The sequence below is a fragment of the Mesoplodon densirostris genome, chromosome 2 (assembly GCF_025265405.1).
Source record: "Mesoplodon densirostris isolate mMesDen1 chromosome 2, mMesDen1 primary haplotype, whole genome shotgun sequence".
NCBI classification, from domain to species: domain Eukaryota; kingdom Metazoa; phylum Chordata; class Mammalia; order Artiodactyla; family Ziphiidae; genus Mesoplodon; species Mesoplodon densirostris.
In genome coordinates this window covers 81,063,840-81,081,565 of record NC_082662.1, presented here as the reverse complement: position 1 = coordinate 81,081,565, position 17,726 = coordinate 81,063,840, and the positions used below count along the sequence as shown (strand labels likewise).

The 17,726-nt window shown below is 45.8% G+C and overlaps 1 protein-coding gene and 1 long non-coding RNA gene across 8 annotated transcripts in view; one reads left to right on the top strand and one right to left on the bottom strand.

Moving 5' to 3' along the window:
• LRRC8D (leucine rich repeat containing 8 VRAC subunit D) overlaps nt 1-15,973 on the bottom strand; it is a 112,458-nt gene extending 96,485 nt beyond the window's left edge. For 3 of the 7 annotated variants that reach the window (XM_060090083.1, XM_060090078.1, XM_060090079.1), the window contains exon 1: nt 15,735-15,889. The gene's annotated coding sequence lies outside the window, so the exon portion shown is untranslated. Of the gene's footprint in view, nt 1-14,851; nt 15,039-15,288; nt 15,638-15,734 lie in introns of those variants that run through there. The other 4 variants (XM_060090080.1, XM_060090084.1, XM_060090085.1 and 1 more) reach the window with 3 other exon arrangements.
• Nucleotides 15,974-16,157: 184 nt separating this feature from the next.
• Nucleotides 16,158-17,726, top strand: part of LOC132480777 (uncharacterized) — a 63,210-nt gene continuing 61,641 nt past the window's right edge. Inside the window, exon 1 of the long non-coding RNA XR_009530686.1 lies at nt 16,158-16,396. This is a non-coding gene — a long non-coding RNA (uncharacterized LOC132480777). The remainder of the gene's footprint in view (nt 16,397-17,726) is intronic.

Below are 17,726 nucleotides of genomic sequence, written 5' to 3'. Positions count from 1 at the left end.
CCTGGCTGGCCACAGAATCTACTTTTAACCAACACATTTTAATACCAATGGGGTACCACTGGCTTGGGCTTGCTTTCTCCAGCATGAAAGTTCATGGGGAATAGTCCCATGCTAAGGCAGAAGGAGAGAAGTGAAAGGGTCAGAGGTTTTCCTTTCTACAGCAAGAATGTAACCACTGGTTGTACACGGTCAGGGATGCAGTGCCTGCTACATGTTGCTGAATAAATGAATATTTAAAAGAAAGGAAAAGATAGCTGCTGAACAGCCAAATCAGGAAGAAGGGCTGCTTCCTTACCTTGACCAGAATCCTGGATTGCAAGGCTCCAGGATTGCCTGCCTCCAGCACAACTGAATTAGCAAGGGAAGGGAATGCACTGAACTCCACGTGCTTTGATCTTGATGAAGCAACAGCGTCCCATACAATCAGGATGGTCAAATCAACTGAAACTTATGTGGCTACAAGAACCACACAGGAGTTAAGCAGGCTGGAAAGAAAAACACTGGATACATCTACCAGTGTGATGAAGCAAAGAACCACAAGGAACAGTATTCAATCTGTGTTCAAAAGTAACTTAGAGGGCTTCCCTGGTGGCGCAGTGGTTGAGAGTCCGCCTGCCGATGCAGGGTACATGGGTTCGTGCCCCGGTCCGGGAAGATCCCACAGGCTGGGCCCGTGAGCCATGGCCGCTGAGCCTGCGCGTCTGGAGCCTGTGCTCCGCAACGGGAGAGGCCACAGCAGTGAGAGGCCCGCTTACCGCAAAAAAAAAAAAAAGTAACTTAGAAATTATTCACACTGTTATAATCAAATCTGCACAAACATTAATTTGGGAGGGGTGAAAAGGGCAAATGAGGGCAAGCCAATTGACTTAGTTAAATTAACAGAAAGGTGAGGAAAAACAAGAAGTTTGGTTTCATTTTTGTGCTCCCTTTAATTTTCAGGGAGGGGCTGAGGATGCCCATTGGGTAGTAACCACCTCTAGACCTGAAATGCCAAGACTGAACTAAAAGTAAATTAAGCAATAGCAAACTGGATATGTTTAAGATTTTAGGACCTTCGGTCTGAACTTCAAAAAGCATGATCCTATTATTCCACACACCATCAGTAAAGTTCCACGGGAAATAATATTACTTTCAACAAGAAGACTTTGTTAGCAAAACTCAAAGAAATGAAGGGGCTCAAAGGCTGAATTTAGAGGTCAGATGAAAAAGTCAGTGGTGTATGTATAATCTGGCCCCACTACAAATATGCTGCTCAGGCAGAAGGTCATGAGAATGGTTTGTAAACATACGGCAGGATAAAGAACAGCGGAGAAGGAAGAGAGAAGAGAGCAAAAACTTGGACTAACATTATTTTTTTAAGCATAAATTATAATTTCTAATTTTTTTTAATGTTGAGAAATTGCTTCTCCCTTGGTAGAACTGTTTGCTCTCCCAGCAAAATCTGTACTTTAAAAGTCAGTAGTTGATTTAGAACTCAAGAAACGGAAGTAGGAGAGGTCTGCAACATTTGGAAAAAAAAAAATGGCCTAACTTCATGCTAGGTCCCAGGAAATGTACAAGTGAGCATCGTATCATTCAACTCCTAAGAGACTGAAGAGCTGAACTATTAGCTCTGTAGCCACCATGCCCCAGGCAGTGGACTCCACAGCTGATGAGAGATTGTCGATGAAGGGACATCACGAAGGAAATGCTACATGTTCCATTTCCTTCGAAATAAACAAACAAAAAAAGGGGTGGGGCAGGGTAGGGGACTTAGCACAAAGGCATAAAGTTTAGAGCCATAGTGCATTCTATTGTGGATATGAATGGGAAAATTTATGTGAAAATGATGATGCTCTGAGATTATTTAATATCAATACGGAATAATAAGCAAACGATAAAACCTAAATAGATCTCCCCCAAGGTTTGATTACTGGCTGCCTCCTATGGTTTATAAATCATCCACACAATGGCAAACTCACAATTAGCCTCAGAATGTCTACAGGCCCTACTCCCTTATCTGACTGCACTCAGAATCACCTGCAGGCTTTTAAACAGAATGTCTGGGGCAGGGGGTGGGTGGGGGTTGCTGGTGGGCATGGGGTGTTCCCAGAATCTGTATGTTTAAGAACTCCCAGGTGACCCTATGTTGCAGTCTGGTTGGGGAACCTTTGCTGCACACATTCTACTCCTTTCTAGACACTGCCACCAGAATCAGTCACATCAGAGACCAGACTAAATGATTTCCCTTCTCAAGAACGTATAATGGAATAACCTTCCAAGGCAATGGAATGAAGTCTAAATTCCTTAGCAGGGCACTCGAGACCCTCTGTGATCTGTCCCAAACTACTTTTCGGCCCTCCTTCCCTCCCACATCCCTCACTCTGTCACAGCACCATTCCCCGAACACATCACACGCTTCTTTTATGTCTTTGGCACTTGCTGCCCCAATGTTCCCTCAGCGCTGCTCAAGTTATTTTTCTCTGTGAAACCTTCTCTGATCTTTCCAATCAAAATCAGTCTCTCCTTCCTCTGAACAAATGATCAAAAAAATTAGCTCATGCAGGAATTACAGCATATACCGCGTGCTGAGCTGAATTACACCAAACTGCGTACGTGGTGGTCTCCCACTGAAAGCAGGGGCATGTAACACACTCATTTTTCATACTGTGAATGAGAGACAGGCCTAGGTTCAAAGTTTAGCTCTTCCAGTTACTTACTAGCACTGTAACCCTTGGTAGGTTATTTAAATACTATGAGCCTCAATTTTATAATCTTTGAAATGGGACACACAAAAAATGAGTCCTACCTTCATGACTAATTTGAGGATATAACAGGAAAAGTGTTTGGCCCAATGCGGACCACCTAGAATGCACCAAAATGACAGCTGTTGTAAATATCATTTATCAATTTTTGTTTCCTATCCTACCAGAATGCATTGCAGACATAGTAAGAGTTCCAAAATTATTTGCCTCCACTCAAAAACAAAACAAACAAAAGCATTTGCTTTCAAAGTAATAAGCAGTGATTTCTTAAAGCCTTTTCTCCTTGCCCAATTTTGTTCTGTTATGAAGGGCATTTCATAATATTTCTATTGAGAAGTCATCTTTTAATTCCCTTCAAAAATCAATGTACAAATTCTAACGAACAAGCCCTGACTGTCCCTCCTCCTCCAGCTTGGCTTTCTGCTTTGAACTACAGTAACTGCACTGCCCAGAGAATTGCCCGCTTCACCCTCACAACAAACAGCACTTTGTAGGCAAACTGGAGGCGAGCCCAAAGCAGGAGAGGGCACCAAGGAAAAGGAGTTTGGGCCAGAAACTGAGTGGACATCCACGTTATCATCCACACTGTACCACAGGTAAGGAGATAACAGGAAAGGAAAGAAGCTCAGATCAACGCAAACCTTCCCACCAACTCCCAAACAGCCAGCTCACCACTCACCCACGGGAAAGACTCCCGAGGCTCACAGAGCACACGCTGGTCCCCAGCTGCCTAACACACACAGCCATTGCTGTCAATAAAATATCATCCTATGTAATAGCTTCTCATCCTCACCAAACCAATCCTATTGCCGTTATCACCCCACCCCCTCCACCAATTACAGGGGATGAAACCCAAGTCGAGAAGTCCAAGGCCACACAGTCAGTAGCGAAGAAGAGTGCCAGGACTAAACTCAAGTCATCTAAGCTCCAAGTCCTTGGCCCTTCCCACTGTCTTTTATGAAGTGTGAAAAGCAATTTTTAAAACTTTCTCAGAAGCTCACCAAATCCACTAGTTGTAAAGGTAAAATAGTTTCTGTCCTCTTAAAAACAAATCTGGTGCCAAGAGTGAGGGGTGTCACAGCAAGGAGGCCCCACCTGCAGCCCTTAGAATGATCAGTCCGGTATCTTAGGACAGTGTTCCAGGAAGACCCTTTAGTTTCTGTTCCTAGAGGGAAACTGTCTCCTGACAATTCTGTTTGTTCATTTGGTTTGGGGAGGAGGTATTAGGGAAGGAGTATAATTTTCTTTTTTTAAAAATCAAAACCTGATCCTGAGTTTAAAGCTGAGGTGATATGGAAAGCAAAAGAAGTTTGTAAAGCCTATTTGCAATCCTTGTCTTGAGAAGAGTACAAGAGGCCATAACGCAGCCCTTAAAAGCACAGATTCTGAAGCCATGGCTGCCTACGTTCCAGTCACAGCTCTGTCACTTCCAGCTCTGTGGCCTTGAGTCCCTTGGCTGCTCACAGAGATGGGAAAGTGCAGCCAGACAGGGCAACTGGGCCTTGTTGTTCTCTGCTACAAAATGGGCTGTTGTGAGGAACACATGAGCTAATACATATAAAGTGCTCCAAGCAGTGCCAGGCACGTGTAAGTACTACGCAAGTATTTCCTATTATTATTTCCAGAATAGATTACTCTCTACGATTGTGTTCTTTTTCAAGTGTATTTTAGAAGGTTGAAGAAGACTTCTTGCACAACTTGTTAATCCATAATGCCCCAAACCAGCACAAAGATTATTTACAAGTTTCACTTCCTGATAGGATCTTCCAGGATTTCCATCTGTGGACTAGAGTCCCTGCAAGAACAAACAGTGGAATTCGAAGAATCTTCCTCCTTCCCAGCAACAGTGCAAGTAAATCTGTACCCATTCTCTCCATACTACAAAGGGGCTTCCACGCTGAGAAACTAAATAAAACAAAACAAAGAACTTATAGCATTGAACTAACTAACATAGGGGAACATCTGTAAAATTTACTTTATATTCTGAAAACAACCAAAGCGTTAAAAATTTAAAGTTACACCAGCTGACAAAGACATGGTTCAGGTCACACAGGGACGACAATCCTAAGGACTGGGATAAAACCTGCTGATGAATCAAAAGGTTTATTTCCCAGAAAATGCTGGAATTCCAAGAACAATGTGCTATCCTTGGGATAAGAGAAAAATGGTTTTAAAAATCCCCTCTCAGGCTAAAAGTCTAGACTCAGCTAGTAACAGAGCTGCTAGAGTATCACCTCTCCTCTCCTTCTGAGAGGGCGTATGTACCACAACAGATTAGACTTAAACAATGGAAGGATTTTCCCCAGAACAGCAGATAAAACTAAAGACAGGAGCACTAGAAGGAAGGGTCACAACACAGGTCTGGGGTCATGGCATGCCTGGGGGCGCCCAGCCAGGAAGAGGGGCTAAAACTCAGCCTGCACTGACCTCCAAGCAGCGTGCCTGGCAGGGCAGGTGCAGCCCTGCGGCCACTAACTTCACACGAAGGGCCCATGGGGGCTACACCAGTGGCACCGAGCACACCAGCCCGCCACAAGCCAAACAAGCTGGAGTCCAGAGCCATCCGGGAGCGGCGGGGCTATCGTGCTCACCCCCTCAGACAATGCCGTGGTTTAGGGGGTGGGGGAAGAGTGCTGGTCTGTACCGTGGAAACGTTTTCAGCTTTCCTGGTTTACTTTGTGACGCCAGCTGTCCTGTCGTCGCCTCTTCCTTTCCTCACTCTATATTCTCCTGACCTAAATCCTTTCTTTGCCTTTTCACTCCAATTCTCCTTTTGAAGAAGCCACCACACAAGTTAACGGGCACACTAGGAACGGCAAAACAACAGCCCTCTGCCCACCCAGAGCTTCTGCGCTGTTTCTGAATATTTATCAGATCACAATGTTCCCTTCTCACGTAAGGACTCCTCTTTTATCTCCCTCTCCTCCCTATAACCCCCAAATCAATGTTAAGATATAACGGAGTAGGGCTTCCCTGGTGGCGCAGTGGTTGACAGTCCACCTGCTGATGCAGGGGACATGGGTTCGTGCCGCGGTCTGGGAAGATCCCACATGCCACGGAGCGGCTGGGCCCGTGAGCCATGGCCGCTGAGCCTGCGCGTCCGGAGCCTGTGATCTGCAACGGGAGAGGCCACAACAGTGAGAGGCCCACGTACTGCAAAAAAAAAAAAAAAAAGATATAACGGAGTATTCCTCTTCGCCTATCTTCTGGGGTGGATGATCCTTCTTGCCCTCCAAGCGGCTCTGACCCTTTGTTCTCTACCACGGGGCCCACCTGCCTCCCAGCCCCCATATCTTCTCCTACTCCTCTCCTACCTGCTGCATTCCCATACTCCGCGTATTTCTCTCTGAGTCTGTCACTCCTCAGGCAGGACAACCCCTTCAAATGTAACCACTCTGGATGTAGCAAACCAAATTTAAAGGGCAGAAATTGTTACCATTACAAGTATGGGGATTTTGGTTTGTTTTGTTCTGCTTTCTGTATGTGTGTGTGTGTGTGTTGTGTGTGTGTGTGTGTGTGTGTGGTACATAAAACGATGACATCAAGTTTTGCTTTGTTTCAACTTTTTAAAAGTGTAGTATGCTTTTATTTGAATCATATGCTTCCACTTACCTGGCCACTAAAGGGCTATCTATCTCTAAGGGCCTAAGCTCACAGGCTGTATCCAGCCCACAAAGCTATTTTGTTTGGTCTGCAGGAAGTTCTTTTTAAAACGTCGTGTTAGCCAATCTTTTAAAATCAGGAGATTTTTAAGTAATCCAGATTTCTGGCTTACAGTGAAAAAATCAGAAGATCTGTCAAGACTGGCCCACATTCCCATATGGCAACAGTTGGCTGCTGAATAGATCTGTTCAACAGGCCCCTTTTAGACAGGACCAGCAGTTTCTGGTTCAGCCCAGGTTCACCCCCCACTCCCTCCTGATCACCCTACCCTGAGGTTGAGTACCAGCTGTCATAAATTATCCCATGTGAGGCCCACTTCAGGCAGTGTTTGGGATATGCCTGAGACCGCAGCTAGCATCTAACTAACTCTCTCTCTGGTTAGAGCAGAAATTACAGATGTAATTATAAAGTTTCTGTTTCGTACAGAGTTTTCCAGGTACAAATAATTCATAAAGAAAAGAACTTAGAACTAAACAAAAAGGAAAATGTCCCATATTAAAGAAATACTAGAAAAGAACTAAGTTAAAGAGAAAGCCTCTGCGTGTGTGTGCATGCATACATGCATGCGTGTGTGTGCTTGTGTGTAGAAAGGGGATTCATTTGTGCAAGCTGTGTAACACTGCAGACCATTTCCCAATTTGTACTTTGTTATTGGCTAAATGTTAATATGGAAAACTCTAACAGAGTGAATTCACTCCACTGAAATAATTATATTTGAGCATAATAAATCTATAAATAAAACAGACTACATATCACATAGATATATGGATATTTATCGATTCATCATCATTAACTCAGAGGATATAGGTAATGATTACTTGTCTTTAACTGCATATATTTGTGATAGCATTTATTCAGCAAACATTTGGACAAAACACCTTAACAAATATTAGCTACATCTTTATATATTTATGTACAGTAGTGTTGTAGGGTCAGATCTAATTAGGAGGAGGGCACTCAGTGCAAGTGGTATTCTATCACCAATATTGATGATAAAAGAGAATAGGGCTAGAGAATGCACCAAAACAAGTGATTTTAAATTACCCTCTCAATTCTAGAATCAACTTTCACTCAAGTGGTTTTACCGACAGGTTGATGTTTTCTAAAACCACTGTGCGCTGATGAGAACTCTGGCCTGGAAGCCTGCAGAGCTGGGTGCCTCTATAGCTCTCCTCAGCTGTGTACCCACACTTCAGATCTGGTCCATACATGAGGAGCATGAACTAGACAAGCTGTAAGGTCTCTTCACACATCAAAATTGGATTCTCTTTCTTTAAAAGAAATATTATTATAAAATGAATACAAAGAAATCTAAGATAAACGAGAGGAGTGCAGTACATTAAAAGAATGAGTTTTGAAATAAACAAAACTAGCTTCAAATTCCACCTCCACCACTTCTTTGTGATTTTTTTTTTTTTGCAAATCACATAACCTCTCAAGCCTCAGTTGCCTCATCTCTAAAGTGGGATAAGTCCACGTTCCACTCAGGATTCTTTTGCAGATTAAATGAGAATGCATGTAAATTCCAGGGCATAGGTGTGGACAATCAGTAAATGCCTAATAAATGATTATTGTTATTAGCTATGGTATTCCATAAATCACCCAATTACTTCTTGACCAGTTAAGTTTAAAAAAAAAACTAGTTATATCTGATAATAAACTAATTTTAAAAGCTTATTCAGTAGGGTGCCATTGCAAGAATCATGGGGGTCATTTTCCAAAGAATTTTAGTATTCAAATATTTCTTAGAACTGTCTTGGGAATAAGAGAATTTGACAGATGGCACTTCATACTCAGTGTGATGGGCATGAATCTGTCCCGTCTCCACTGAGTGAGCTCTGCAGAGGCAGCTTCCTGGTGGTTGACACCCTTCAGAGAGAACGGCTGCCTTGCACTTCCTTCCTTCTCCCTGCTTTGTAGAATTCATTGCAGTACTGGTGATCTTTTGATGCTGAGATTTAGCAATGGGATTTATGGGTTGCTGGGGAAGTGAAACCTTCTCTGGCAAAGTTCCTATTACCAGCAAGCAGAGAAGGAAAGTAAAAGGTTTTTTAAGGAATTAAATGTTCATGGGACTTCCCTGGTGGCACAGTGGTTAAGAATCCTCTTGCCAATGCAGGGGGACACGGGTTTGAGTCCTGGTCCAGGAAGATCCCACATGCCGCAGAGCAACTAAGCCAGTGCGCCACAACTACTGGGCCTGCGCTCTAGAGCCCGTGAGCCACAACTACTGAGCCTGCGTGTCACAACTACTGAAGCCTGCGTGCCTAGAGGCCATGCTCCGCAACAGGAGAAGCCACCACAATGAGAAGCCCGCACACCGCAACGAAGACCCAACGCAGCCAAAAATAAATAAATAAATATTTTAAAAAAGTTCATAATAGAATCTAACATCGATATGTGTGATCCTTCCCCAATAGCAGGTGTCAAGAGGAGGACATGGACATCCTGAACACCTCAGGGAAGTAGTAATTCCCAGACTTTTGATATCACAGACTAGTAAAATTTCAAAAGAAGACTTTTAAAAAACTACCAGGTTTTAGATGACCAAGAAATGACACCAAAAGCAAACCATCACCATCCTTTTATAAAAGAAAAAAAAAATTAACCCCTCAAAATAAGAGATCCCAAGATTAAAAAAAAAAATCCTTTAAATTGAACAAACTTAATACTAAAATTAAACATGAAAAGCCTGCTGCACTGTCTTTATTCTTATTTTTCCATAGGCTGGTGTAACTGTCACTATGGATCCACTCTGGAAACAACTGCTCATGAATGGACTGCAGGTTGATCCCCTCATGCCATCCAATCCAGGACACAGCATCTCATGGAGGCACCAAGAGCCACACAGTGGACATCTGCTGTCTTGGTCATCATCTTCCAAGGACACAGATGTATCCTTAAAGCTCCTTGTCTTAACTACCAATTGTGGGCCTGTCAGCCACAAATGTTTCAAAACTTCCTGAAGGTTTCTCCAGTCAATACCAGCCTTTCTGTACAACTATACAAGGTGGTGGTTCTCAGTCTCGGCTGCACACCAGAATCACTTGGGAGTGAAGAGGGCTCTTTTCAAAATGAAACTCCACTCCCAGAAACTCTGGCTAAATAGGTATGGGGAAAGGTCTGCGCTCGTGCAACTTTAAAACCTTCGCCAGGCTGATTCTAAGGCCAGCCAGGGCTAAGAAAAACTGGTACCCCATTTTTTTTGCATTTATCCTGAATTTATATCTTATAAAGCTTTAAGGAATGCACCTCTTCATGCATTCCTTCAGGTGTCAAATACCAATGCAGGGCCTGCCATGTGTGGGGCACTAGGAAATCAGTGGAGCACAAGACAGATACATCCCTGCCTTCATCACACTGACAGAGTACTGGAGCAGTGAGACAAGGAAGCAGGCAATTGAAACAGTACATTCAGGTTTGCTAGGATTAGGGAAACAACCCAGGTTTCCTCTGTCCCTAATCTAGTGGTTTCATGGGCTTCAGAGACATCTCCTCCCAGCTGTCTTCTTCCAGATACTAGAAACTCTAATATTTACATCAGAAAAACAGATGGGCAAGGCTCTGTCCTCATGGAGCTTCCATTCTGGCAGGACTGTCTACCCTTTCTAGGTACCATTACGTTGCTCACTCCAGCTCTGGTGTCTTGCCTAAAGTCAGGTGCCTGTGCTTTGAACAAAGCACAGTAGAAACTCAATTAAGACTGTGTTTTCTGTTTTGTTGCCAAAATCTTTTGATGAAGCTTAGTATTTCCTGTCCTTTTTAATCTGCAACAACAAGCTGGAACAACACTGTGCAAGTATTTTCAAAGCTCTTTCCTGGATTTTCCCACCAAAACATCATCCTATGACAGCTCCATAATTCCCTCCTTAATGTCTGACTTCACATTTGCCCACAAAGAAACTCACCTGCAAATCTTCTGATGACTAACATATCCTAGTACAGTTTCCCTGTAGTAAATCCCCACTGGCTAGCTATTTCATAATTCAGAAGAGCTTACTGTCATCTGTAAACCTAGAAATCCCACTGGGTACTCCTTCTTTTGGATCAATTATGTAAGTAAGACCTAAGGGACCCCACTGTTTACACACCTCCAAGCAGAGATGTCTTTAGCCTTAGACTTAACTTGTGGTCTTTAAGGTAGGTGGATTCTAATGCCTGCTCTGTCACTACATCAGCTCCATGGGCCTCAATTTCCTCATCTATCGAATTCAAACGTTGATCACTCCCATCTGTAAAATTCTCTCCTCCTACTCAAAAATGATACACTGAATCCTCGATCCCAAGGTGACTTCAACTTTGATACAGCCTTTGAAAGTGTAAAAGGACAGTCTCCAAGGGTTTTCAAATATTTCCCCCCTCAAGAAATCTCGTAAGTTCACAAAAATCCCTTCTTCTCATAGGAATATCCTTCATCTCCAGAGGATACAGACAGGTTTCCCATGTGGGCTAGCACAGAAGTGAGAGCAAGCAGACTGTACCATCTGGACAGGCAACACACCTGCAACGAATTGGGGCACAATGGACATTCATAACAAAGAGATTACACATTCTGGCTATGAGATCTGGAATTTTGTTCTAGCACTCTCTACACTGTTGGATGGCGACCACCTGAATCAAGTAATTTATTTAAATCTAGTTTGCTGGATAGATCTAGAACATTTGGAGAACTTGTCACTAAGTTACCTAGGATTTCTGACCTGTCTGCTTCAAAAGACATCCAAGAATGGTAATTTCCTAATGTCTTCTCAGTGAAGACATGTGAAATCTGATAAGTGTGATACTACACCACCAACAAGCTAAAGCTTAGTACTGGGAGAAAGGCCTATCTCTAATCCCCAACACCCCCCACCTTCCCCAAATGTAAAGTTGTCACTAATGAAGTATTTCAGGCATACTAGCCAAAAACAAAAAAGAAGAAAAAAAACCCCACTTAGCCTGAGTGGGAACAAACTTCATCCATGTTTTTTGCCAATACCAGTTATTACACAGTTTACCTCTTCACAAATTTCAAAAGCAACTCGGATTTGGCAAGCTTCAGATTTGCACAGAACATTAGCAATGCTCTTCCAGATGTCTAAACAGAATTACAAAGACCCCAGAGGAGTACCGATTTCAGAAGCTTGCAACAGCCTGAAATAATTTCGAAATGGCACCTCAGGTGCAAACATTAGCAAGAGCCAAACTCAGTGTAGCTTGGCCACGAACACAAATTTCTCAGAGGCCCCTAAACTTGGGGCTAATCAACCCCCGGAATTCACCTCCATCACCCAGCATGCCCAGCTCTCAAATAGGACCAGCAGGGCCAAACAAAGTACTGGGTTTCATGAAGTATTAATGTAAGTGACTACAAAGCTTTTGACAAAGTCATTCTCCACTCCTCTCTCATGTGATTACAAGGCAGAACTAAGATTTTAAAATCTCAGAAGGCCCGAAGACTGGACCAAAATAAATAGGATAGCACTCAACAGGGACAAAAACAAACCAAAAAACGTCCATTCAACTTCACACACACACACACACACACACACCTGCATGATGAACACAGGATGCAGCAGCTCATACAACAAATATCTGGGAGTTTTGACTGTCCAGAATCCTGTACATGAGTCTGTGATGGGCAGTTTTGTAAGCTTAAGCTGCAGAAAGTAGATGCTTGTGCCTTGGTCTCAGGAAATAGCTGTCCTACTGTACTCTTTGTGAACCAGATCAGGTCTCAATTACCATATTCAATTCCAGTTCGCCATAACTTTCCATGAGAGATGTGGACAAACTGAGAAGACAGAAACCATGTCCCATGCAGAACTGTGAAAAGAACTGGGACTATTTTGCTTTGAGAAAAGTTAATCAGCTGGAGGGCCAGAAGGGGGACGTCATTCTGTCTTTGCCCGTTCGATGGGCTGTCCTGGGGAAGTGGGTAGTTCCAGAGGAAAAGAAATCAACAGAACAAAGTTTCGGGGAGGCAGTCTTCAGCTCAACTAATAATTATACACACAGTCCAAAGATATGATTACATGTCTTCATAAGTACAGAGGTCCCTGTTCCTGGCGGTGTTTAAACAGAGGCTGCCTCGCAAGTGTAAGAAATTACTAAAGTAAAGAAGTTAGACCAAGACTTCTCTAAAATACCAATTCTAATTCTGTGACTCTCCACTTACCCAATATTATACTGCCCCGCTAGCTCATCTGCCATGATCTCTCAAAAAATGCCTTTTTCTCTGATTAGAATTTGCCCAGATCCTAACCACTTCTGGCCTGAGCATGGCACAAGTCTCCTAGATTGGCTTCCCAACCTCAAAGTCCTTCCTCACATGTCAAAACCACCTCCTTCGAGGCCTATTCTGAGATGTCACTTCACTTCACAGCGGCCTTTACCTTCCCTGTCTAGGCAGGGTTCCTCAACCATGGCGCTAGTGACGTTTCAGAAGGGATAACTCTTTGCCATGGGGGATACCCTGCACATTGCAGGATGTTTAGCAGGCTCCATGGCCTCTATTCACTAGATGCCAGTAGCACCTGCCTCCTAGCTAGGACAAGCAAAAATAAAACCGTGCCCAGATATTCCCAAATGTCTGCTGGGAGGCAAAGTCACCCCCTGTGGAGACCCACTCTTGAGGCAAATGATTAACACCACTGACTTGTGGTTCAAGTTTTCCACTAACTAGATCCCCTCTACCTCCCTTCATGTTCTCTGCTCCAGCCAGGCAAACCTATTTTTGACCCATGACACACCTCAACGCTTCCCCTAATACGTGCTCCTTCCCTCTTCCCCAACACACACAGCATTCCCGGCTGGCTCCAAACACCCTTTCTGTCTCGGTATTCCTTGGCCTCCTAGACAAATGCAATCCCTTGCTTCTGGTGGTGTCCTCACGTGGGCGGTCTTACTTGTGCTCTATTCGTACGCACAAGAATCCTCTCCTTCCTGGTTAAGGCATCACAGCACCCACTCTGGTTCTCTGCTTCTTGATGGTACTTAATAAATATTGGCTGGCATTTCTCAGAATGTCAAAATCAGCTCCAATGATACATGAAAAATATGTGAAATCCCTTACCAACTGCCATTTCAAGAACATATGTAATCATGAGCACAGTTCTGACAAAACTTTGACTTTTTCATAGCTAGTGCCAATTTACCTACAGTACTGAGACTGAACCAAGTCTGATTTCCAAAATACAGCTACCAAAATAATTTAGCTATTGGGACCTTACAAACACAGCACACTTTTAAAAAATTAATCAAAAAAGTTCTGTTCAATATAAAAATTAAGAAAAAAAAGGTCAAGCTTTGACCAAGTTTTTAGAATTCTGTAAACCTTGGCAGAAAGAAAAGGATACAAATATGGCTCAATACTTTAACTGTTGCATCATACACCATTCCACATGGTCATGAAGAGACTGGAGGACTGGGTCGTGTAAGGACAGTTTCCTCTCCAACCTTCTAATGTGTTAGGTTTTAATCAACAAAGTACACACTCACACGCCCTCAATAAAAATGAGACAAATCTAAGATAAAATGTTCAAATATATAAATAAACCATGCCAATTTAAGATTCTGGATTGCTTTTTCCCCAGGTCTATGGAGTACCTAATCATTTCATGGGAGGCTCCCTTACTAACCTATAGAGACCAACGACTTCGCCGGAACCCTATTTTACCTAATTTTCATCTCAGGATCTTTCCTATCTTGTTCTTGTATTTTAACAGGGTTTTAGTCACTTGATGTAGAATACAGGAAAAGAGACAACTCTCACCGTGTCCTAGCTGATGGGAGGTGTCTGGTCAGTATTAATGGGCTGTAAAAATAAATGCTGCCTGAAGACCCCATTTACTGGGCATGGTGCAGGGTTCCTCCCACAGGTCTGTACCATGCAGAGGCCCCAGGAGCTCTGGTGGGGAAGGTCTGAATCACTGTCATTCTTGGCACTTGGAAGCGCCCTTCGGTTGTTTATGAAGTAAACAGCCCTCACCAGTACTGCAGACGGGAATTCCCTGCCTGCCCAGACTCTTCCAACGTCTGGCACAGAACACATAATAGGTGCTCAATAAACGCAGCCTGACTAGAATTTTATTATCAAAACTGCTAAGGAAAGTTTCCATAAGTCAGCTCTCTCTTTACTCCTGAATCTCTCAAAATATGTCCTCAAAGCTTCCTTTGCCCAACAAGAAATATTTTTTCAAAGTCAAGGAGAAGGAAAGGAGGAAATCTGCAAAACAGAAGGAGCCACATAGGAGTCCAACTGGCTCAAGTTGGGCCCCACAGTCGGCTAGGACTCCCCGATACCCATTCCTCGTCCCCTGCGCCTCCTGGGTGCTCCCACACTCTCACCTTTGCACTATTTCTTTCCTGAAACCCTACGTCCCCACCTTCCGCCACATACACCCCCAATTGCGTATCCAAATGGGGCCGCATACCCCTCCTCTCCCTCTCCAGCAGGGACCTACCTCTCCTCCCCTCGACCTGCGGCAGCTCTTCTTTACCGCGGCTGGCTTTGTAAGAAACCAAAACAACTCATCTCTTTACCCATAAGGGATACCCCAAATGAAGGGGGAGAGAAAGAGGAAGGCCCCTATCAACCCTCCAGTAAGCGGAGGTGATGATTCCCTGAGCAACCACCCCCAAGCCTCCTCCTTTCCAAGCCACTGAACGGGATTCGAGCAGAAGTCCGGCTCCCAAGTGCCCACGCTTCCAAACAAGCTAGAAGCGGATTATACCGGTACCCAACCCGGAGATGGCCCGGGGCGGGCTCGGTGCACCTGCGGGCCCCCGGCTCCCTCCCTCTCGCACTGAGGGCGGGGCGGGCCCTCACTTCCCAGCCCAGCCCACCCGGCGCGGGAAGGAGGCGGAGGGGAAGCGTTTCTGGAGAAGTTGAAGGGCTCACCTTCTGGGCAGCGGGCCAGCGAGGCCAGACACCAAACACCCACCTCCGGGAAGAATCAATGGAGCCGTAACCGGTCTCCCCGCCCTTCCGATGGGGCGGAGGGAGGCGAGAGAAGGGAGCGCGCGTGGGGGGAGCTGAAGGGAGGCGGTCGCAGGCACCGTCCTCTCGCGGGGCCCACTCGGCTGTCGCGGCGCCCGCCGCTCAAACTGCCGAAAGCGGAACGATCTTCGGGCCCCAGCGGGCCGAGGCGGGCTCCCGACCCGGCCCCGCTCGCCTCCCCCGTCCCCGGGCTCCTGGCCCCCCGGCAGCGAGGTCCCAGCCGCAGCCTCCTCTCGGGCCGCGGTGCCGCGGGGCAGGTCGCCGGCGCCGGGGTGGCGCGCGTCGGCTCCGGCGTGGCTCCCACCGGCGCAGCCCCCGGCCCCTGTCCCGGAGAGGCGCGCACCAACCTTGGGGGGCAGCTTGGCCGCCTAGCCCCGGCTTAGGCGGAGGCGGGAGGTGGCGGCATCACCTGCGGCGTGCGGTGGCTGCTCCCGGACGTGCCGGGGCGGCGGAGGCGCGCGGCGCCCAGGACCCTGCTTTCGCGGCCCCGCCCGCGGCTGCCACCTCGAAGCGCGGCGGAGGAGCCGGGGCACCACGGGCGGCGGCAGCGGCGGCGACGAGAGCAGCAGCACATGACTCTGTAGCGGGGGGAATTAAACAAAGCGTAACATGGACTCCGGGCCCGTGCAGGCGCTGCAGCTCCGGGACCAACCGCAGCCAGCGAGCGCCGCGACTGGCTCGGCCGCAGCCAATGGGGCGGGCTCGGGCCTCCATGTGATGGTGAGCTCTCTCTCCCGCCGGCTCTCCCGCGTCTGCCGGAGGTCGGGGCGCTTCCGCCGCCGGGCGTGCTGGCCGGAGGGGTGGCGTGGCGAGTTCGGTGGCCCGGGGTCTGACGCTGGCGGCGGGAGGCTGCTGGACTGCGCACAGGTGCAGCCGGCGGGGAGGGGTTGCCGCCGTAGCTCTCAGTCGCCCCATCGCTCAGCTGTAAAACGCCCCCCTGGACAGGGCGCGGGGCCACCTCAGGAACCTTCATCCCCCCTGGGCTATCCTGTCAACTCAAGCTCTGATAGTAAGACGGGGGTTGGGTGGGGGATGCGATGAAATGGTGGGGGGAAGTTTGCGTAAAAGTCATTTCGGCGGCTTCCAACCCTACGGAGAATGCACTTTCCTGGGATTTGGGGCACACACAACTTTATCTTGGCACGAATAGCTTCCCACCCTCATTTGTTCAGTGTCTGCTATTAAACATACACGAGAGAGTCCGTTCTTGTTTTAATCTGCGTCTACTCTTCCCCCCCCCCCATTCTTTTATGCCAAAAAATGTCTTGTATCTGAAGCAGGCAGACGAAAGGTTGTCCTCCGCTAAGAAGTGTTTCCCAACCTGATAGTTTTCCCTCTTGTTTTTGTTGTAAGATCAAAGTATATTTGCAGTCTTTTTCGTGGGTGGGGAGACGTAGGGGTCAAGAAATAACGTCAGGAGGGATGTTTGGAATTATTGGTTTTTAACATGACAAATGGTTCCAGCCCAGTACTTCAATATCTCCTTTTATCTGAATCCACCCGTTTCTGTGAACAGTGGGAAATCTCATCTCTCTTCTACCAAGATCTCTCCATGTCAGTGAATGTTCAATCAGCATTTACTAAGCATCTAAATGTTGCTCATAAGCATGCTGCACAAAATGTTACAGGTACTCAGGAAAGTGTGAGTTCAGATATAATGAGGCAGTAAAGAGAGTGGTTTTCTAGGGTTTCAGGAAAGACTTCAGAGAGAAAGGGGTAGAACTGACCCTTGGAGAGTGAGCACTTGTTCCTCAGGCACTGGAAGTAAAGTAGAGCAGCCCTGAGGAGGAGTATGAACAGAAGTCCAGAACACACTCAAGGGACAGTACTAGACTACTCACAAGATGACACTAGATTTTGAGCCCTTTTGACGTCCTCTTGCTTTCTCACTTTCCCTGCCCTGTCCCTCATGCCAGCAGCCTCTCCTATTCCACACATGCAGCCAAGAAGGAGGTGTGTAGGCAGGAGCTGCAGCAGGTGATCTAATTACAGTACCAGATTCGCTGATCTGGGAGGTTAGAGCTGTTTTAAAACTGTTAACGTCTAGTGGTGTGATGTTTGGATTGAAAACACCTCACTACTATAATTAATTTGGAATGTTTTGCTGTTTGTAAAAACACTGTTCTGTGTTTTGATCTTCCCTGAGTTTTAAACTATGATTCTAGATTTGAGAGAAATGTGATTTCCGGAGTGGGGTAACTTGAGAAAAGAAAAAAGCAGTACTCAGAAAACAGTCAAATGTAGAGAAAGAGTTACATATTCTTATAAATGAGTGCAAATTGGGTAAATCCCTTTGGAGGACAATTTAACAATTTGGGATGAAATTAATATGTGAGGTT